Raw genomic sequence first — 23,565 nt, forward strand, 5'->3', positions numbered from 1 at the left:
GCATGTTTGTCTTTACATATACAACTTCCATTTGTAGAAGGGACAATTACATTTTTACCCCTAGTTGGTTCCTACCCACGGGTTTTGCCCTTACTTTTCGAGCTTGCTCAGTTTTGCCCTTACTTTTTCTGTCGAGATCCCTCGAATGCCCTTTGACTGTTTGACCAAAACTTTGAAAATTCATAACTAATTCATATGAACTCAGAAAAATGCAAATAAGATATCAAAATGTTCAGATAAACATTACCTTTATGGGCATATCATTTGCATTCAAGACAAAAGCATCATTTAAATTACCCGAGGTAATTAGTGTTATTAACATTATTAAAAATAAATAGGTATAAACAATATTTTTTTCATGAATAAAAATTACATGCAAATGTAGGTGATGTTTTCTGAACATCTTGATAACTTATTTGCATTTTTCAGAGTTTGTATCAACTTGTTATGAATGTTCTAACGACTTTGACCATTATTTGGAAACTTCATAACAAGTTGATACGAACTCAGGAAAATGCAAATAAGGTATCAGGATGTTCAGAAAACATCACCTACATTTGTATATAATTTTTATTCACGGAAACAATATTGTTTTTACCTATTTATTTTTAATAATGTTAATAACATTAATTACCTCGGGTAGTTTAAACGATACTTTTGTCCTGAATGCAAATGATATGCCCATAAAGGTAATGTTTATCTGAACATTTTAATATCTTATTTGCATTTTTCTGAGTTCATGTGAATTAGTTATGAATTTTCAAAGTTTTGGTCAAACGGTCAAAGGGCATTCGAGGGACCTCGATGGAAAAAATAAGGGCAAAACTGAGCAAGCTCGAAAAGTAAGGGCAAAACCCGTGGGTAGGAACCAACTAGGGGTAAAAATGCAATTGTCCCTTTGTAGAATGCTCTTTTACTTCACTTATATTTGTTAGAGAACGGGCATATCTTTTGTAGAAAGAATTAAACTCTCTTGCTTCACTTATATCTATTTAGAGAGATGACAGGAATTGGTCATTCACATAGTTAGTCATAAAATCCTACATAAAACTTGTAGATCGCTGAATATGATATGTTTGATTCCTTGCAATAGTTTTGCGATATAAAGATGGTGATATTAGAGTCATGCTAGTGGGTGGTTGTGAATTGTAGAAATACTTGTGTTGAGGTTTGTGATTCCCGTAGCATGCACGTATGGTGAACCGTTATGTAACGAAGTTGGAGCATGAGGTATTTATTGATTTTCTTCCTTATGAGTGGCGGTCGGGGACGAGCGATGGTCTTTTCCTACCAATCTATCCCCTAGGAGCATGCGCGTAGTACTTTGTTTCGATGACTAATAGATTTTTGCAATAAGTATGTAAGTTCTTTATGACTAATGTTAAGTCCATGGATTATACGCACTCTCACCCTTACATCATTGCTAGCCTCTCTAGTACCTCGCAACTTTCGCCGGTACCTTAAACCCACCATATATCTTCCTCAAACAGTCACCATACCTACCTACCATGCCATTTCCATAGCCATTCCGAGATATATTGCCATGCAACTTCCATCATCATCATATACATGACTTGAGCATTCATTGTCATATTGCTTTGCATGATCGTGAAATAGCTAGCATTATGTTTTCATGGCTTGTCCGTTTTTTGATGTCATTGCTACGCTAGATCATTGCACATCCCGGTACACCGCCGGAGGCATCCATATAGAGTCATATCTTTGTTCTAGATCGAGTTGTAATATTGAGTTGTAAGTAAATAAAAGTGTGATGATCATCATTATTAGAACATTGTCCCATGTGAGGTTATCAAAATAAAAGTGGCCAAAGAAGCCCCAAAAAAAGAGAAAGGCCAAAAAAAAGAGAAGGCCCAAAAAAGAAGAAAAAAGAAAAAAATGAGAGAAAAAGAGAGAAGGGGCAATGTTACTATCCTTTTACCACACTTGTGCTTCAAAGTAGCACCATGTTCTTCATATAGAGAGTCTCTTGAGTTATCACTTTCATATACTAGTGGGAATTTTCATTATAGAACTTGGCTTGTATATTCCAACGATGGGCTTCCTCAAATGCCCTAGGTCTTCATGAGCAAGCAAGTTGGATGGACACCCACTTAGTTTCAGTTTGAGCTTTCATATACTTATAGCTCTAGTGCATCCGTTGCATGGCAATCCCTACTCACTCACATTGATATCTATTGATGGGCATCTCCATAGCCCGTTGATACGCCTAGTTGATGTGAGACTATCTTCTCATTTTTGTCTTCTCCACAACCACCATTCTATTCCACCTATAGTGCTATGTCCATGGCTCACGCTCATGTATTGCGTGAAAGTTGAAAAGGTTTGAGAACATCAAAATTATGAAACAATTGCTTGGCTTGTCATCGGGGTTGTGCATGATGTGAGTATTTTGTGTGGTGAAGATGGAGCATAGCCAGACTATATGACTTTGTAGGGATAACTTTCTTTGGCCTTGTTATTTTGAAAAGACATGATTGCTTTATTAGTAGGCTTGAAGTATTACTGTTTTTATGTCAAATGATAGACTATTGCTTTGAATCACTCGTATCTTAATATTCATGCCATGATTAGACATATGATCAAGATTATGCTAGGTAGCATTCTACATCAAAAATTATCTTTTTTATCATTTACCTACTCGAGGACGAGCAGGAATTAAGCTTGGGGATGCTGATACGTCTCCGTCGTATCAATAATTTTTTTATTGTTCCATGCCAATATTCTACAACTTTCATATACTTCTGGCAATTTTTTATACTATTTTTTGGGACTAACATATTGATCCAGTGCCCAGTGCCAGTTCCTGTTTGTTGCATGTTTTTTGTTTCGCAGAATATCCATATCAAACAGAGTCCAAACGGGATAAAAACTGACGGAGATTGTTTTTGGAATATATATGATTTTTTGGAAGAAAAATCCACGCGAGATGGTGCCCGGGGTGGCCACGAGGCAGGGGGCGCGCCCCTGACCCTCGTGGGCCACCCGTAAGGCGGTTGATGCCCTTCTTTCGCCGCAAGAAAGCTAATATCCGGATAGAGATCATGTTAAAATTTCAGCCCAATCGGAGTTACAGATCTCCGGGAATATAAGAAACGGTGAAAGGGAAGAATCTGAGAACGCAGAAACAGAGAGAGACAGAGAGACAGATCCAATCTCGAAGGGGCTCTCGCCCCTCCCATGCCATGGAGGCCATGGACCAGAGGGGAAACCCTTCTCCCATCTAGTGAGGAGGTCAATGAAGAAGAAGGAGGAGGGGGCTCTCTCCCCCTCGCTTCCGGTGGCACCGGAGTGCCACCGGGGGCCATCATCATCACCGCGATCTACACCAACATCTCCATCACCTTCCCCCCTCTATCTACAGTGGTCCACTCTCCCGCAACCCGCTGTACCCTCTACTTGAACATGGTGCTTTATGCTTCATATTATTATCCAATGATGTGTTGCCATCCTATGATGTCTGAGTAGATTTTCGTTGTCCTATCGGTAGTTGATGAATTGCTATGATTGATTTAATTTGCTTGTGGTTATGTTGCTGTCCTTTGGTGCCCATCATATGATTGCGCACGTGGATCACACCATAGGGTTAGTTGTATGTTGATAGGACTATGTATTGGAAGGCAAGAGTGACAGAAGCTTCAACCTAGCATAGAAATTGATGCATACGGGATTGAAGGGGGACCAATATACCTTAATGCTATGGTTGGGTTTTACCTTAATGAACATTAGTAGTTGCGGATGCTTGCTAATAGTTCCAATCATAAGTGCATAGAATTCCAAGTCAGGGATGACATGCTAGCAGTGGCCTCTCCCACATAATACTTGCTATCGGTCTAGTAAAGTAGTCAATTGCTTAGGGGCAATTTCGCAACTCCTACCACCACTTTTCCACACTCACTATATTTACTTTATTGTTTCTTTATCTAAACAGCCCCTACTTTTTATTTACGTACTCTTTATTATCTTGCAAACCTATCCAACAACACCTACAAAGTACTTCTAGTTTCATACTTGTTCTAGGTAAAGCGAACGTCAAGCGTGCGTAGAGTTGTATCGGTGGTCGATAGAACTTGAGGGAATATTTGTTCTACCTTTAGCTCCTCGTTGGGTTCGGCACTCTTACTTATCAAAAACTGTTGCGATCCCCTATACTTGTGGGTTATCATGCCTTTGATCTCCATCTCCAAAGCACCGTCATGATCACCATCGTCACCGGCTTGACACCTTGATCTCCAAAGCATCGTTGTCGTCTCGCCAACTATTGCTTCTACGACTATCACTACCGCTTAGTGATGAAGTGAAGCAATTACATGGCGATTGCATTTCATACAATAAAGCGACAACCATATGGCTCCTGCCAGTTGTCGATAACTCTGTTACAAAACATGATCATCTCATACAATAAAATTTGGCATCATGTCTTGACCATGTCACATCACAACATGCCCTGCAAAAACAGGTTAGACGTCCTCTACTTTATTGTTGCAAGTTTTGCGTGGCTGCTACGGGCTGAGCAAGAACCGTTCTTACCTACGCATCAAAAACCACAACACGGTATAGTGATTGCTTTTTGATATTCAGAAAGAACCATGTTCATTGAATCCGATTCAACTAAAGTTGGAGAAACTGACACCCACCATCCACCTGTGTGCGAAGCATGTCGGTAAAACCAGCCTCGCGTAAGCGTACGCGTAATGTCGGTCTAAGCTGCTTCATCCAACAATATCGCTGAATCAAGAATCAACTAGTGACGGCAAGAAATATGTATATACCCACGCCCACAACTCCTTTGTGTTCTACTCGTGCATATAACATCTACACATAGACCTAGCTCGGATGCCACTGTTGGGGAACGTAGTAATTTCAAAAAAAATCCTACGCGCACGCAAGATCCATCTAGGTGATGCATAGCAACAAGAGGTGAGAGTGTTGTCCATGTACCCTCGTAGACCGTAAGTGGAAGCGTTATGACAACGCGGTTGATATAGTCATATGTCTTCACGATCTGACCGATCCTAGCACCGAAGGTACGGCACCTCCGCGATCTGCACACGTTCAGCTCGGTAATGTCCCACGAACTCTAGATCCAGCTGAGTGTCGAGGGAGCTTCGTCAGCATGACGAAGTGATGACGGTGATGATGAAGTTACCGGCACAAGGCTTCGCCTAAGCACTACAACGATATGACCGAGGTGGAAATCTATGGAGGGGGGCACCACACACGGCTAAACAATCAACTTGTCTATTCTAGGATGCCCCCTTCCCCACGTATATAAAGGAGGAAGGGGGAGGGCGGCCAGCCCTCTCTAGGCGCGCCAAGGGGGGGGGAGGAGTCCTCCTCCTAGTAGGAGTAGGACTCCCCCTTTCTCCTAGTCCCACTAGGAATAGAAGGAAGAGGGAGAAGGAGAAAGGAAAGGGGGGTCACCCCCCCACCCAATTTGGATTGGGCTTGGGGGCGCCCCCTCCTAGGATGCCTTCTCTTCTCTCCCACTAAGGCCCATTAAGGCCCATATACTCCCCGGGGGGTTCCGGTAACCAGTAAATGCCCGAACTCACCCGGAACCATTCCGATGTCCAAACATAGCCTTCCAATGTATTGATCTTTATGTCTCGACCATTCCGAGACTCCTCGTCATGTCCATGATCATATCCGGGACTCCGAACTACCTTCGGTACATCAAAACACATAAACTCATAATACCGGTCATCACCGAACGTTAAGCGTGCGAACCCTACGGGTTCGAGAACTATGTAGACATGACTGAGACTCATCTCTGGTCAATAACCAATAGCGGAACCTGGATGCTCATATTGATTCCTACATATTCTACGAAGATCTTTATCGGTCAAACCGCATATCAACATACGTTGTTCCCTTTGTCATCGGTATGTTACTTGCCCGAGATTCGATCATCGGTATCTCAATACCTAGTTCAATATCGTTACCGGAAAGTCTCTTTACTCATTCTGTAACGCAACATCCCATAACTAACTCATTAGTCACATTGCTTGCAAGGCTTATAGTGATGTGCATTACCGAGAGGGCCCAGAGATACCTCTCCGATACACTGAGTGACAAATCCTAATCTCGATCTATGCCAACTCAACAAACACCATCGGAGACACCTGTAGAGCATCTTTATAGTCACCCAATTACATTGTGACGTTTGATAGCACACTAAGTGTTCCTCCGGTATTCAGGAGTTGCATAATTCATAGTCATAGGAACATGTATAAGTTATGGAGAAAGCAATAGCAGTAAACTTAAACGATCAAAGTGCTAAGCTAACGGATGGGTCAAGTCAATCACAACATTCTCTAATGATGTGATCCCGTTCATCAAATGACAAATCTTTTGTCCATGGCTAGGAAACTTAACCATCTTTGATTAACGAGCTAGTCAAGTAGAGGCATACTAGTGACACTCTGTTTGTCTATGTATTCACACATGTACTAAGTTTCCGATTAATACAATTCTAGCATGAATAATAAACATTTATCATGATATAAGGAAATATAAATAACAACTTTATTATTGCCTCTAGGGCATATTTCCTTTAGTCGTGCAGCCCCTTGGGGCTGTTCAGAAAATTCTGGAAGGTCCCGAAACCTTCCAACACACTCCAAAAATATCGGACGTACTCCAAAACATTTTTGGCTTGATGGTTCTGAAACATTTCTAGTCTTCTCTCTAAAACATTTTCAGTGTCTCCAAAACTTTTCTGATGACTTTCTCTCGGGCTCCTAACCTAGTACTCGATAGATAGATGACTCTTAAGCATGTGACCCTATAGGTTTGGTGAAATATAGACATGACCGAATATCCATATTGACCCCTATACCAACACGAATGGATATTCAAGTGAACCTTTAGTTACCGTGTGCACTTCATATTGCTTAGCGATATGTTAAAAATACCCGAGGTGAGATTTATCGGCATCCCCGTGAATCAACAACTTGTTCACTATGTTGGTTTCCTCGTTACCGATTTTGTTCTTGTTTCTCGTTCCCACGTTCCGGCATCCCCGTGGTCGAATCACGTTGTGTCTGGCCAGACGATGATGGATACCGTTACACCAAGAGGGCCCTAAGGTTGTCTCTCCATCAACGAAGGAGCAAATCCCATTCTTAAGCTACCAAGTCCCTTGTCATACTTTTCCATGAAGCCGTAAGCTGCCATAATTTCTTACATGTTACGGATGTCATTTGACAAACCCCAAAGTTCATGGAGCAAGTGTGTACGAACTCGATACTCTCATGGTCTAAGGAATTATGCAAAGTTTTAACTTTACTTTGTCATCAACCATTGACTTCTAACAAAAGTATCTCATAGTAATAATAGTCAATCTAAGTTTGTTCAACACAAATGTTTTTCTAACATTGTGTCGTCAAAGTTGTCAGCATTCTCATGCCCATGATAGGAAAACGGAACCATCATGCAACACTTGAGCTAGTCTTTAGAGGAGAGACTAAGAATCTATTTTACCATTTATTATTCCACACATGAGCATGAGTTTCCCTCTTAGCCTCTTGGATATACATAATCAAGAACCATTGCAATTATAACATAGAACATAAATATTAATTACAAACTTGGAGATAAATAATAGCTATTATTATTGCCTCTAGGGCATATCTCCTACAAGATCATATTTCATTGTGTGCAAAGAAACAAGCAACAATGTCAAGATCAAGTACCCAGGTTGAGTGCAATGCACTACCTAATGCAACAACTGAGATCATTTGGGTGCAGTCACTACTTGTTGAGCTTGGAATTATGAAAACTCAATCACCATGTTTATGGTATTAAATTTAGCTGCTACTTACCTATGTGTTGATCATGCTTTCCATCCCAGGACAAGGCACATTAAGATTGACTACCATTTCGTTAGAGAAAGAGTGGCGAACAAGCTATTGGAGATAAAATTTACTCATTCACGGGATCAATTTAGAGATGACTTCACTAAAGCACTTTCAGTCAAAGGCTTAGAGGAATTGAAGCATAATCTCAGCCTAAGGAAGTTTTGATTAAGGAAGGCTGTTAGAGATTGCAAACATCACACATGGAATATTCTAAATAGAGATAGTTTGGAAATGATATTTGGCAAACGTTCGTCAGGGGACCAATCTTGGTGAATGCCGTCCCTTTCATTGCATGGATTTTGGCACAAGGTTGACACCACGTAGATAAGCTAGAGTTGTTCGCTATAACTTGTTTCCTGGGCGAACACTCTCTTGTTTTCCTCCAAAAAATGCACGAACCAATGTGCGCAAGGGTTTGAACTCGTGACCTCGTGCGAAGTTGGCAGGCGCTTGCCATTGGACTGAGGTGGGGGCTGTGAATCTTTTCTTTAAGCTTCTATATGTATATTTAAAGGTAATTTGTGTTTTTATTTCATTTTTTAAAATTTGGTCGAAAATATCAGGTTTTCTTTTCATTGTTTTGAACGCTAAAAAATCCTAATTTTGTCACGTGCCATCTTTTACAAGTCCAAGTCAATTTTTTAGATTGTTTTTCTACTCTTCTGACATGGCAGTTTATTGTTTACAACATGGCATTTTATTATTAATAGGATGGCACTTTATTATTGATAACATGGCATTTTTTATTAAGAAGACGACGGTTTTATTGTTTAAGAGCATGGCATTTTTATTATTAATAAAACAGTAGTTTATTTTTAGGACGATGGTGATTTTATTATTAACACGATGATATTTTTATTATTTGAGAGTATGGCATTTTTAATATTGTTGGCATGGAATTTATTATTAAGAAGGTGGCAATTTTTTATTATTAGCATGGAAATTCTATTTTTTTTGGCAAGGCCTTTTTATGATTTATTTTTGCACGGTGGACCAAATAAATCAAAAACATTACATTGTGCCATTTTGTTTTTGGTTTATGGCAAATATAAAGAAAAATACGTTCTTCAAAACATGGCATTTTTTGCATGGCGAAACATCTACAGTTATACACGACAAAATTCATTCAAAAAATTAGATCACATGGCACCTTTTAAACCATACCACTGTAAATTTATAAATTAGAGAAATGGCAGTTCATAAAATAGCATGGCAACTTTATTGAAGTAGCATTATATTTTTTTTCATAATTTAGATCATGGCACTTAGTCTCTTTTTTTGCTGATGGCATTTCTTTCGTAAAAATGGTTAATTTGGCCTCTGGATCAACCAGGGGTCGCTCCAAAGCGAACAAATCGTTGGAGGGTACCCCCACTAGAGGGAATTGCAGAAAAGTTCGCTGGAGGGAGCCTCCACGAGCGAATAAATCGTTCGCTCAAGGAAAGCCCCCCAACTAGCATTACCTATATATATTAGGGTCCTTTCCTATTTGGACCAAACCATCAACTTGGAGTGCTCCAAGTCCTATAATCCTCTTGTATCTCTATGATCAATTGATCACGCGTGGCCCAAGACAAAAGAATTCCTATCATTTTTACAAGGACGGGTGGGCCACAATGGCGTGGCATGCACGGGTGACGATGACCACCCATCCGGCCAGGGGGAGTGTCACTGTCGGCGCCAGAGATCACCGAGGTGGCCATTGAACTTCTTGTTGTGTGATATGGGACTCTAAGTGGAGTTCACATAACTATGGTTCTGCTAGCGAAGTTCGTCCGTCGTCATGGGGGAGGCAAAGCAAATATATCATGATGGGTGAGAGTACATATTGTTAACGGGACATGGAGTTTCTTAGCTCGGGCTCAAATGAGTCCGGATGAGCAGTAAAATCGAAAAAAAAAAAGATTAAAAAATATATGCATTCTTTTGTGGCAAAATTTAGAAATGTTTTGAGTGCTTGCAAATTTTCATCATAGAATCACATTTGTGGAAGTGTGACAAAAAACAATATTGATGCTCCAAAGGTGCTACTTTCAAAAGCATTTTGGGGCGCTGATTTTATATTTGTTTGCCACAACTTTCAAAAATGTGATATGATGATGAAATTTGCTAGCACTCGAAAATTTTCTTAATGTAGCTAAAAAAATTTAGAATTCTTTTAAAGCTTTTTTGAATCTATCTTTTATATTTTACTTTCATGCCAAGAGAATTTGAACATTCATGCGTAATCTACTCAGATTTAGAATGCCGAATATTTGCAGAAATCAGACACAAAATAGTTCGTTCCTACTCACTGTTTCCGTCCCTAACACGAAACCCATACAGGCTTAATCTGGATCCACTGCATTTCCTCAATCATCATAAACAAAAGGGGATTTGATTATTTGCCACTCATTACTTTACACTTTGACAATTTGCCGCTCCTTCCATTGGATTTGATTTTTTGCCACGTCTTACTTTGAACTTTAATTGTTTGCCCTTTTCCCCTAAAAACAATCCTTTCAAATGTATTTGATGGTATATGTTTGATATATACCCAAAGCCAGTGACCATATTGCTCTTTGTACATGTTTGACTGAAGACCGAGCCCTTCACGTGAAATTCCCCAAATTCCTCCACACCAGCTACGCACTCCTCATAGCCGCCCTTGCTGCTCTTTGGCGCCGGCCATTGCTGCTCCCCGCCGCTGCACTTGCAGCTCTCTGGCGCCGCCCCTTGCTCCTCCCTGCCACCACCCCATGCTCCTCGTTCCTCCCCACGAGCAACAGCAACTGCAGCACGGGCGCCATGAGTACGATGAAGGCAAGTGCCCGCCACGAGCATGTCGCATGCGGGGCCTTACCGGCAAGAGTCAGCGGCAGCTCCTGTTGGGGCATGTAGTAATTTCAAAAAAAATTCCTACGCACACGCAAGATCATGGTGATGCATAGCAACATGAGGGGAGAGTGTTGTCCACATACCCTCGTAGACCGAAAGCGGAAGCGTTAGCACAACACGGTTGATGTAGTCGTACGTCTTCACGATCCGACCGATAAAGTACCGAACGTACGGCACCTCCGAGTTCAGCACACGTTCATCTCGATGACGTCCCTCGAACTCCAATCCAGCCGAGTGTTGAGGGAGAGTTTCGTCAGAACGACGGCGTGGTGACGATGTTGATGTTCTACCGACGCAGGGCTTTGCCTAAGCACCGCTACAGTATTATCGAGGTGGACTATGGTGGAGGGGGGCACCGCACATGGTTAAGAGATCAATGATCAATTGTTGTCTCTCTGGGGTGCCCCCTGCCCCCGTATATAAAGGAGCAAGGGGGGTGCGGCCGGCCATAGGAGGAGGCGTGCCAGAGGAGTCCTACTCCCACCGGGAGTAGGACTCCCCTCCTTTTTCCTAGTTGGATTAGGACTTGGGGGAAGGAGGAGAGAGGGGAAAGGAAAGGGGGGTCGCCCCCCCTCCTTGTCCAATTCGGACTTGGGGGGAGGGGCGCGCGGCTGCCCCTTGGCCGCCTCTTCTCTTCCTCCACTTGGGCCCATAAGGCCCAATAGCCTCCGGGGGGTTCCGGTAACCCCTCCGGTACTCCGGTAAAATCACTATTTCACCCGGAACACTTCCAATATCCAAACATAGACTTCCAATATATCAATATTTATGTCTCGACCATTCCGAGACTCCTCGTCATGTCCGTGATCACATCCGAGACTCCTAACAACCTTCGGTACATCAAAACTCATAAAACTGTCATCGTAACGTTAAGCGTGCGGACCCTACAGGTTCGAGAACTATGTAGACATGACCGAGACACGTCTCTGATCAATAACCAATAGCGGAACCTGGATGCTCATATTGGCTCCTACATATTCTACGAAGATCTTTATCGGTCAGACCGCATAACAACATACGTTGTTCCCTTTGTCATCGGTATGTTACTTGCCCGAGATTCGATCGTCGATATCTCAATACCTAGTTCAATCTCGTTACCGGCAAGTCTCTTTAATCGTTCCGCAATACATCATCTCGCAACTAACTCATTAGTTGCAATGCTTCCAAGGCTTATGTGATGTGCATTACCGAGAGGGCCCAGAGATACCTCTCCCACAATTGAAGTGACAAATCCTAATCTTGAAATACGCCAACCCAACAAGTACCTTCAGAGACACCTGTAGAGCACCTTTATAATCAACTAGTTACGTTGTGACGTTTGGTAGCACACAAAGTGTTCCTCCGGTAAACGGGAGTTGCATAATCTCATAGTCATAGGAACATGGATAAGTCATGAAGAAAGCAATAGCAGAATACTAAACGATCGTGTGCTAAGCTAACGGAATGGGTCATGTCAATCACATCATTCTCCTAATGATGTGACCTCGTTAATCAAATGACAACTCATGTCTATGGTTAGGAAACATAACCATCTTTAATCAACGAGCTAGTCAAGTAGAGGCATACTAGTGACAATCTGTTTGTCTATGTATTCACACATGTATTATGTTTCTGGTTAATACAATTCTAGTATGAATAATAAACTTTTATCATGATATAAGGAAATAAATAATAACTTTATTATTGCCTCTAGGGCATATTTCCTTCAGTCTCCCACTTGCACTAGAGTCAATAATCTAGATTACACAGTAATGATTCTAACACCCATGGAGCCTTGGTGCTGATCATGTTTTGCTCGTGGAAGAGGCTTAGTCAACGGGTCTGCAATATTCAGATCCGTATGTATCTTGCAAATTTCTATGTCTCCCACCTGGACTAAATCCCGGATGGAATTGAAGCGTCTCTTGATGTGTTTGGTTCTCTTGTGAAATATGGATTCCTTCGCCAAGGCAATTGCACCAGTATTGTCACAAAAGATTTTCATTGGACCCGATGCACTAGGTATGACACCTAGATCGAATATGAACTCCTTCATCCAGACTCCTTCATTTGCTGCTTCCGAAGCGGCTATGTATTCCGCTTCACACGTAGATCCTGCCACAACGCTTTGTTTAGAACTGCACCAACTGACAGCTCCACCGTTCAATGTAAACACGTATCCGGTTTGCGATTTAGAATCGTCCAGATCAGTGTCAAAGCTTGCATCAACGTAACCATTTATGATGAGCTCATTGTCACCTCCATAAAGGAGAAACATATCCTTAGTCCTTTTCAGGTACTTCAGGATGTTCTTGACCGCTGTCCAATGATCCACTCCTGGATTACTTTGGTACCTCCCTGCTAGACTTATAGCAAGGCACACATCAGGTCTGGTACACAGCATTGCATACATGATAGAGCCTATGGATGAAGCATAGGGAACATCTTTTATTTTCTCTCTATCTTCTGCAGTGGTCGGGCATTGAGTCTTACTCAAATTCACACCTTGTAACACAGGCAAGAACCCTTTCTTTGCTTGATCCATTTTGAACTTCTTCAAAATTTTGTCAAGGTATGTGCTTTGTGAAAGTCCAATTAAGCATCTTGATCTATCTCTATAGATCTTAATGCCCAATATATAAGCAGCTTCATCGAGGTCTTTCATTGAAAAACTCTTATTCAAGTATCCCATTATGCTATCCAGAAATTCTATATCATTTCCAATCAGCAATATGCCATCCACATATAATATCAGAAATGCTATAGAGCTCCCACTCACTTTCTTGTAAATACAGGCTTCTCCAAAAGTCTGTATAAAACCAAATGCTTTGATCACACTATCAAAGCGTTTATTCCAACTCCGAGAGGCTTGCACCAGTCCATAAATGGATCGCTGGAGTTTGCACACTTTGTTAGCTCCCTTTGGATCGACAAAACCTTCCGGTTGCATCATATACAACTCTTCTTCCAGAAATCCATTCAAGAATGCAGTTTTGACATCCATCTGCCATATTTCATAATCATAAAATGCGGCAATTGCTAACATGATTCGAACAGACTTAAGCATCACTACGGGTGAGAAGGTCTCATCGTAGTCAATCCCTTGAACTTGTCGAAAACCTTTCGCAACAAGTCGAGCTTTGTAGACAGTAACATTACCATCAGCGTCAGTCTTCTTCTTGAAGATCCATTTATTCTCAATTGCTTGCCGATCATCGAGCAAGTCAACCAAAGTCCATACTTTGTTCTCATACATGGATCCCATCTCAGATTTCATGGCCTCAAGCCATTTTGCGGAATCTGGGCTCACCATCGCTTCTTCATAGTTCGTAGGTTCATCATGATCTAGTAGCATGACTTCCAGGACAGGATTACCGTACCACTCTGGTGCGGATCTTACTCTGGTTGATCTACGAGGTTCAGTAATAACTTGGTCTGAAGTTCCATGATCATCATCATTAACTTCCTCACTAATTGGTGTAGGCGTCACAGAAACCGGTTTCTGTGATGAACTACTTTCCAATAAGGGAGCAGGTACAGTTACCTCATCAAGTTCTATTTGCCTCCCACTCACTTCTTTCGAGAGAAACTCCTTCTCTAGAAAGGATCCATTCTTAGCAACGAATGTCTTGCCTTCGGATCTGTGATAGAAGGTGTACCCAACAATTTCCTTTGGGTATCCTATGAAGACACATTTCTCCGATTTGGGTTCGAGCTTATCAGGTTGAAGCTTTTTCACATAAGCATCGCAGCCCCAAACTTTAAGAAACGACAACTTTGGTTTCTAGCCAAACCATAGTTCATAAGGCGTCATCTCAATGGATTTTGATGGTGCCCTATTTAACGTGAATGCGGCCGTCTCTAAAGCATAACCCCGAAATGATAGCGGTAAATCTGTAAGAGACATCATAGATCGTACCATATCTAGTAAAGTACGATTACTATGTTCAGACACACCATTACGCTGTGGTGTTCCGGGTGGCATGAGTTGTGAAACTATTCCGCGTTGTTTCAAATGTAGACCAAACTCGTAACTCAAATATTCTCCTCCACGATTAGATCGTAGAAACTTTATTTTCTTGTTACGATGATTTTCAACTTCACTCTGAAATTCTTTGAACTTTTCAAATGTTTCAGACTTATGCTTCATTAAGTAGATATACCCATATCTTCTTAAATCATCTGTGAAGGTGAGAAAATAACGATATCCTCCATGAGCCTCAACATTCATTGGACCACATACATCTGTATGTATGATTTCCAACAAATTTGTTGCTCTCTCCATAGTACCGGAGAACGGCGTTTTAGTCATCTTACCCATGAGGCACGGTTCGCAAGTACCAAATGATTCATAATCAAGTGGATCCAAAAGTCCATCAGTATGGAGTTTCTTCATGCACTTTACACCGATATGACCTAAACGGCAGTGCCACAAATAAGTTGCACTATCATTATCAACTTTGCATCTTTTGGCTTCAACATTATGAATATGTGTATCACTACTATCGAGATTCATCAAAAATAGACCACTCTTCAAGGGTGCATGACCATAAAAGATATTACTCATATAAATAGAACAACCATTATTCTCTGATTTAAATGAATAACCATCTCGCATCAAAAAAGATCCAGATATAATGTTCATGCTCAACGCTGCCACCAAATAACAATTATTTAGGTCTAATACTAATCCCGAAGGTAGATGTAGAGGTAGCGTGCCGACCGCGATCACATCGACTTTGGAACCATTTCCCACGCACATCGTCACCTCGTCCTTTGCCAGTGTTCGCTTAATCTGTAGTCCCTGTTTCGAGTTGCAAATAATAGCAAGAGAACCAGTATCAAATACCCAGGTGCTACTGCAAGCTCTAGTAAGGTACACATCAATAACATGTATATCACATATACCTTTGTTCACCTTGCCATCCTTCTTATCCGCCAAATACTTAGGGCAGTTCCGGTTTCAGTGACCAGTCTGCTTGCAGTAGAAGCACTCAGTCTCAGGCTTAGGTCCAAACATGGGTTTCTTCTCCTGAGCAGCAACTTGCTTATCGTTCTTCTTGAAGTTCCCCTTCTTCTTCCCTTTACCCTTTTTCTTGAAACTGGTGGTCTTATTGACCATCAACACTTGATGCTCCTTCTTGATTTCTACCTCCGCAGCTTTTAGCATTGCGAAGAGGTCGGGAATTGTCTTATTCATCCCTTGCATATTATAGTTCATCACGAAGCTTTTGTAGCTTGGTGGCAGTGATTGAAGAACTCTGTCAATGACACTATCAACTAGAAGATTAACTCCCGGATGATTCAAGTGATTATGGTACCCAGTCATTTTGAGTATATGCTCACTGACAGAACTATTCTCCTCCATCTTGCAGCTGTAGAACTTATTGGAGACTTCATATCTCTCAATCCGGGCATTTGCTTGAAATATTAACTTCAACTCCTGGAACATCTCATATGCTCCATGCCATTCAAAACGTTGTTGAAGTCCCGGTTCTAAGCCGTAAAGCATGGCACACTGAATTATCGAGTAGTCATCAGCTTTGCTCTGCCAGGCGTTCTTAACGTCTGCAGTTGCATCAGCAGCAGGCATGGCACTCAGCGGTGCTTCCAGGACGTAATTCTTCTGAGCAGCAATGAGGATAATCCTCAAGTTACGGACCCAGTCCGTGTAATTGCTACCATCATCTTTCAACTTTGCTTTCTCCAGGAACGCATTAAAATCCAACGGAACAACGGCACGGGCCATCTATCTACAAACAACATAGACAAGCAAGATACTATCAGGTACTAAGTTCATGATAAATTTAAGTTCAATTAATCATATTACTTAAGAACTCCCACTTAGAAAGACATCCCTCTAATCCTCTAAGTGATCACGTGATCTAAATCAACTAAACCATAACCGATCATCACGTGAAATGGAGTAGCTTTCAATGGTGAACATCACTATGTTGATCATATCTACTATATGATTCACGCTCGACCTTTCGGTCTCAGTGTTCCGAGGCCATATCTGCATATGCTAGGCTCGTCAAGTTTAACCTGGGTATTATGCGTGTGCAAAACTGGCTTGCACCCGTTGTAGATGGGCGTAGAGCTTATCACACCCGATCATCACGTGGTGTCTGGGCACGACGAACTTTGGCAATGGTGCATACTCAGGAAGAACACTTTTATCTTGAAATTTAGTGAGAGATCATCTTATAATGCTACCATCAATCAAAGCAAGATAAGATGCATAAAAGATAAACATCGCATGCAATCAATATAAGTGATATGATATGGTCATCATCTTGTGCTTGTGATCTCCATCTCCGAAGCACCGTCATGATCACCATCGTCACCGGCGCGACACCTTGATCTCCATCGTAGCATCGTTGTCGTCTCGCCAATCTTATGCTTCCACGACTATCGCTACCGCTTAGTGATAAAGTAAAGCATTACAGGGCGATTGCATTGCATACAATAAAGCGACAACCATATGGCTCCTGCCAGTTGCCGATAACTCGGTTACAAAACATGATCATCTCATACAATAAAATTTAGCATCATGTCTTGACCATATCACATCACAACATGCCCTGCAAAAACAAGTTAGACGTCCTCTACTTTGTTGTTGCAAGTTTTACGTGGCTGCTACGGGCTTAGCAAGACCCGTTCTTACCTACGCATCAAAAACCACAATGATATTTTGTCAAGTTGGTGTTGTTTTAACCTTCGCAAGGACCGGGCGTAGCCACACTCGGTTCAACTAAAGTTGGAGAAACTAACACCCGCTAGCCACCTGTGTGCAAAGCACGTCGGTAGAACCAGTCTCGCGTAAGCGTACGCGTAATGTCGGTCCGGGCCGCTTCATCCAACAATACCGCCAAACCAAAGTATGACATGCTGGTAAGCAGTATGACTTATATCGCCCACAACTCACTTGTGTTCTACTCGTGCATATAACATCAACGCATAAAACCTGGCTCGGATGCCACTGTTGGGGAACGTAGTAATTTCAAAAAAATTCCTACGCACATGCAAGATCATGGTGATGCATAGCAACGAGAGGGGAGAGTGTTGTCCACGTACCCTCATAGACCGAAAGCGGAAGCGTTAGCACAACGCGGTTGATGTAGTCGTACGTCTTCACGATCCGACCGATCAAGTACCGAACATAAGGCACCTCCAAGTTCAGCACATGTTCAGCTCGATGACGTTCGTCGAACTCCGATCCAGCCGAGTGTTGAGGGAGAGTTTCGTCAGCACGACGGCGTGGTGACGATGTTGATGTTCTACCGACGCAAGGCTTCGCCTAAGCACCGCTACAGTATTATCGAGGTGGACTATGGTGGAGGGGGGCATCGCACACGGCTAAGAGATCAATGATCAATTGTTGTCTCTCTGGGGTGCCCCCCTGCCCCCGTATATAAAGGAGCAAGGGGGATGCGGCCGGCCATAGGAGGAGGCGCGCCGGAGGAGTCCTACTTCCTAGTTGGATTAGGACTTGGGGGGAAGGAGGAGAGAGGGGAAAGGAAAGGGGGGGCGCCGCCCCCCCTCCTTGTCCAATTCGGACTTGGGGGGGGAGGGGCACACGGCTGCCCCTTGGGCGCCTCTCCTCTTCCTCCACTTGGGCCCATAAGGCCCAATAGCCTCCGGGGGTTCCGGTAACCCCTTCAGTACTCCGGTAAAATCACTATTTCACCCTGAACACTTCCGATATCCAAACATAGGCTTCCAATATATCAATCTTCATGTCTCGACCATTTCGAGACTCCTCATCATGTCCGTGATCACATTTGGAACTCCGAACAACCTTCGGTACATCAAAACACATAAACTCATAAACTGTCATCGTAACGTTAAGCGTGCGGACCCTACGGGTTCGAGAACTATGTAGACATGACCGAGACACGTCTCCGGTCAATAACCAATAGTGGAACCTGGATGCTCATATTGGCTCCTACATATTCTATGAAGATATTTATCGGTCAGACCGCATAACAACATACGTTGTTCCCTTTGTCATTGGTATGTTACTTGCCCGAGATTCGATCGTCGGTATCTCAATACCTAGTTCAATCTCGTTACCGGCAAGTCTCTTTACTCGTTCCGTAATACATCATCTCGCAACTAACTCATTAGTTGCAATGCTTGCAAGGCTTAAGTGATGTGCATTACCGAGAGGGCCCAAAGATACCTCTCCGACAATCGGAGTGACAAATCCTAATCTCGAAATACGCCAACCCAACAAGTACCTTCGGAGACACCTGTAGAGCACCTTTATAATCACCCAGTTACGTTGTGACATTTGGTAGCACACAAAGTGTTCCTCTGGTAAACGGGAGTTGCATAATCTCATAGTCATAGGAACATGTATAAGTCATGAAGAAAGCAATAGCAGAATACTAAACGATCGTGTGCTAAGCTAACGGAATGGGTCATGTCAATCACATCATTCTCCTAATGATGTGACCCCGTTAATCAAATGATAACTCATGTCTATGGTTAGGAAACATAACCATCTTTGATCAATGAGCTAGTCAACTAGAGGCATACTAGCGACAATCTGTTTGTCTATGTATTCACACAAGTATTATGTTTCCGGTTAATACAATTCTAGCATGAATAATAAACTTTTATCATGATATAAGGAAATAAATAGTAACTTTATTATTGCCTCTAGGGCATATTTCCTTCAGCTCCATGACGCGCATCCCACGGGAGAGGAGCTCGTTGCCTCATTCCCCATCCCCGGTGTTCCTCGACGGCGACGCCCTCCATGGTCCTGGGCGGACGCGTCCACTACGCAGATGAATGAGCGGGGTGGTCCTGACCATGGCGAGTGAGGACCGTGCCAGCCATGGTGAGGTCGGTGCAGAGGCGTGCGGCCTACCTGTGATGCCAAATCCGACGACAGGCAGGCTCACGTGACGTCGCGGGGCTCCTCCATTGCCGTCGCTTCGTATTTCTGCTCCTCGCCGATGCGCATGTCGCATCCCTGGTTCACATTGACGATGTACGGGCGAGAACGAGGGCGTGCCGGACGACGGCGACGGTGACAGATTCACTATCTCCCATGTTCGTGCTCGTGCGCTTGTGTAGCCCGTGTTGCTACTGCTTGGTTGCCTTGCTGGTTGCTAGTGGTGATGTTGCTGCTTGCTTGCTCGTGCTGCTGTGTCGGCCCTTGCGTTGCCGGGAGTATCCATCGCGGTCACCACTATCTCTTTGGAAGAGAGAGAGAGAGAGAGAGAGAGAGAGTTGGGGAATGGGGAGAGACGTTGTGCGTGGTCAATGGGGTGGAGCAGGGACAAACTTGTCTTTCTGAGGGAATTGCACAAACCACCACTTATTGGGCCAACGTTGCGCAAAACACCTACTATACGGGTTTGTTGCGAAAAACACCACATATAGGTGTAATACGTTGCAGATAGGTCTAATCTAGTGTTTGAACACATTAACATAATTACAGACACATGGGTCCCGCTTGTAAGTGCAAGCGTGGCAATAAAAACCGGCCACATCAGCAACATACTAGATTGTCATTATCTCCAAAACCTATGGTCCAATTGAGCCAAAACTTTCCCAGATTACTATTGAATACATGTAGTATTTACTGGAATTATTTCACATTTTTCTGAAAATGCCAAATTTTTAACAAAAAAATTGAATGGGCTAACTAACACTTCCATTATCTAGCAAACCATTAATCCAAATGGGGTAAAACTTTTTCATAATGGTACTTTATACATGTGTAATTTACTATATTTTTTTCACACTTCTCTAAAATTGTTAAATTTTGAACCCAAATTTAAATGAAGCAAGTTCGGTATGAGACCACTGACAAAAAAATATGGTAGATATTGTTCCCATTAGATTTTAGCATCCAAGTAGTTGTCATATGGCAATTACATCAAAGTAGTTACCTTATGGGCATTACAACCATCGCAAAATAATATGACTAGTCTCATACACCAAAAGGTACATCCATCAGGTTTGAACATCCAAGTACTTGCAAAGTCGCAACATGGCCATTACAAACTACTATACGCCATTCATTCTTGACGAGGTTGGTACCCTGGACCTGGAGTGAAGTAGGAAAACAATCTATTATCTTCATATCGTCGCATTCCTAAACGTGAGCCGCTTGCACTTGAAGATCTTCCTGTCACGGTGGATTCTTGAGAGGAATGAGCAGTTGCCCTTGGAGGAGCTGGAGTTGGTGCAACGGCACGTGAAGGAGCTGGACGTGGGGCAACAGGCTGTGGAGATGCTTGTGGCGTCACAACAGCCCGTAGAGGAGCTGAAGCTTCATCTGGTAGCCTCCTCACGGTCTGAAAACATTTAAAATTTGTCAAACATGTAAATTATGGTAACCATAGAGAAAATAGGAGGGAGGCAACGATTACCTTATGAAGTGACTTTCTTATTGCCAAGTCTGGCTTCAAAGGTTGTGTACAGTTTGTGTACCTATGCCCTTGTAGATGACAATTTGAGCATTTGATTGTGGTCATTCTTCCTTGAACGCTAGACTTGGATGATTCATGTTTTCCTTTGCGTTTTTTTTTCTGTTTTCTTCCACGCTTTGTTTCATACTCAAGCAGGTCTATATATCAGGTGTTTCCGTTCTCGTCCATCCATGAGGACCTGGCACTGGATATATGAGATTCTTGTATGCCTCTTTGTACATGGGCTTCTTAAAGAAGTCACTAACATAATCCTCTGGAAATTCTTTTGCTTTGTAGATAGCACAAACAGCATGCTTGCAAGGTATACCGGTCAGGTCCCATTTGAAGCAACCACATTTACTTTCGGTTAAATTAACTTCATAAGTCCTTGGGGTATTTGTAACTTGCCATAGACCCTTCTTTGCACATACAACTGTGCACCATCTTGCATTTCTCTTCTCCCACTCTAATCTTTCAACATAAGTAGGAGTAATTTCCCAGTGGACATGTTCTACCCCTCCTCTCCTAGATGCATATCTGGGCATTAGTTTGGTCCTAATTGAATCAATCATGGTCACTATTGCCTTATCTCTGACTTTGAGAATGTAGTTGTTGAACACCTCACCAATGTTATTGACCACTAAGTCAGTCTTGCAGTGTGTGTCAAGTGCATGACGTGCCCAATGTTTAGGCAGTATATTGCACATCCATTCCCATGCATCCTTATCCTGTTTTTAGTTCTTCCATGGCAACATCAAAGTCACACTTATCAAAGGCATAAGCAGCAGCATCTACTAATTTCTTAAGGTCTCCGCCCTTGTACCCAGCACTTTGAAAATTTGCATATATGTGCCTAAGGCAGTACCTATGGCTAGACTGAGGGAATACCAAATGAACAGCAGCTAGAAGACCTTTTTGCCTATCAGACATGAAGGTATAGGTGCCAAACTGACCTGCAGTACCACCTAGTGCATACTTGAGTTGATTGAGAAACCATGACCATGTAACAATATCTTCCATTCCAGCGACACCGAATGCGAGCGGATAAAATTATTATTGCCATCTCGAGCCGTGGGGGCAAGCACTTGTGCTCCATTACCCATCTTAAGAAAACATCCATCAATCCCTATACATAGTACAAAATTTGGATAAATGCAATTGACAAAGGCGAGAAATATTAAACTATAGAATAAAGAGGTGAGATATTTACCAATGAAAGGCCTGCATCCATTCTTAAACCCTTCGATTTGAGCATGCAGACCAAAGAAAAGACCATGAAACCTTGGGTTCTTTTCAGGTTTGTTGATTGGACGGATTGTCCACACATGGCATCTAGAACCAGGATTCTTTTCCATTACGGTTTGCAAATAATCTCTGATACGCATGTATTGCCTATCTTCATCTCCTTCTACAGCTTCAAGAGCTTTATTCTTCGCCCTATAAGCCATGTGCCTGGATATTTCAATTCCAAAGCGCCTGTGCATAGCATCAATAAGAGCAGTTATATTTATGGTTGGATCACTCCTGATCTCATCTTCATACTCCTTAGCAAGCCAAGTGCTGTTGATCCTTGATGTATCCGTGGTTGTGCCACAAGTGTGTGGCGGCATTATCTGCCTAATGCAATGCGTCTTTTCTCCCTTTATTTGAGATGAGCAAACCATGAAAGCACAAGTGCCACCCGAGCTACAGCAAGCAACCACCCTCTTTTGGTTATTTTTCAAATATGTGAAGTTTCTGATGTGAGCTATGTGATAATTATCTAAAGCCTTCCTTAATTGTGTGACATCATGGAAACACAAGTCCAATGCAAACTGTTCATGTGCACTGCTCTTGCTCTCATTATAGTACGTTCTCTTCTTCACTGGCATTGCTATGATCTTCCTCTTTCTCACTGCTATTTCTGATTCCAACACAGCACCATCATCGTCGTCTAAATCTATTATCTCTTTATTGTCCGCTCCATCACCAGCGACGGGATGGTTGCCGTTGTTGCCGCCTGTTGTTCCTGTACGGAAGCTCTGTGCGAGGTCGTTCCTCTGCTCGAACCACTCTGTATGAGATTTTTTTTTTTTTTTTGAGAAAACTCTGTACGAGATGGTCATGTCTTGTTTGATCCACATGGGCTTTCAGCCCAACTATTTTTAGTAGCCTTCCAGCCCACTTGTTTAACTGTTTTTTTTTTGTTACTCTGGTCTTTTCACTTCTTGGTCTAATATGTAGCTGATGTGGCCGGTTTTTATTGCCACGCGGGCACTTACAAGCAGGACCCATGTGTCTGTAATTATGTTAATATGTTCAAACACTAGATTAGACATATCTGCAATGTATTACATCAATAGATGGTGTTTTCCGCAACAAACCCGTATAGTAGGTGTTTTGCACAACGATACCCC

Source organism: Triticum aestivum, chromosome 2A (assembly GCF_018294505.1).
Source record: "Triticum aestivum cultivar Chinese Spring chromosome 2A, IWGSC CS RefSeq v2.1, whole genome shotgun sequence".
NCBI lineage: Eukaryota > Viridiplantae > Streptophyta > Magnoliopsida > Poales > Poaceae > Triticum > Triticum aestivum.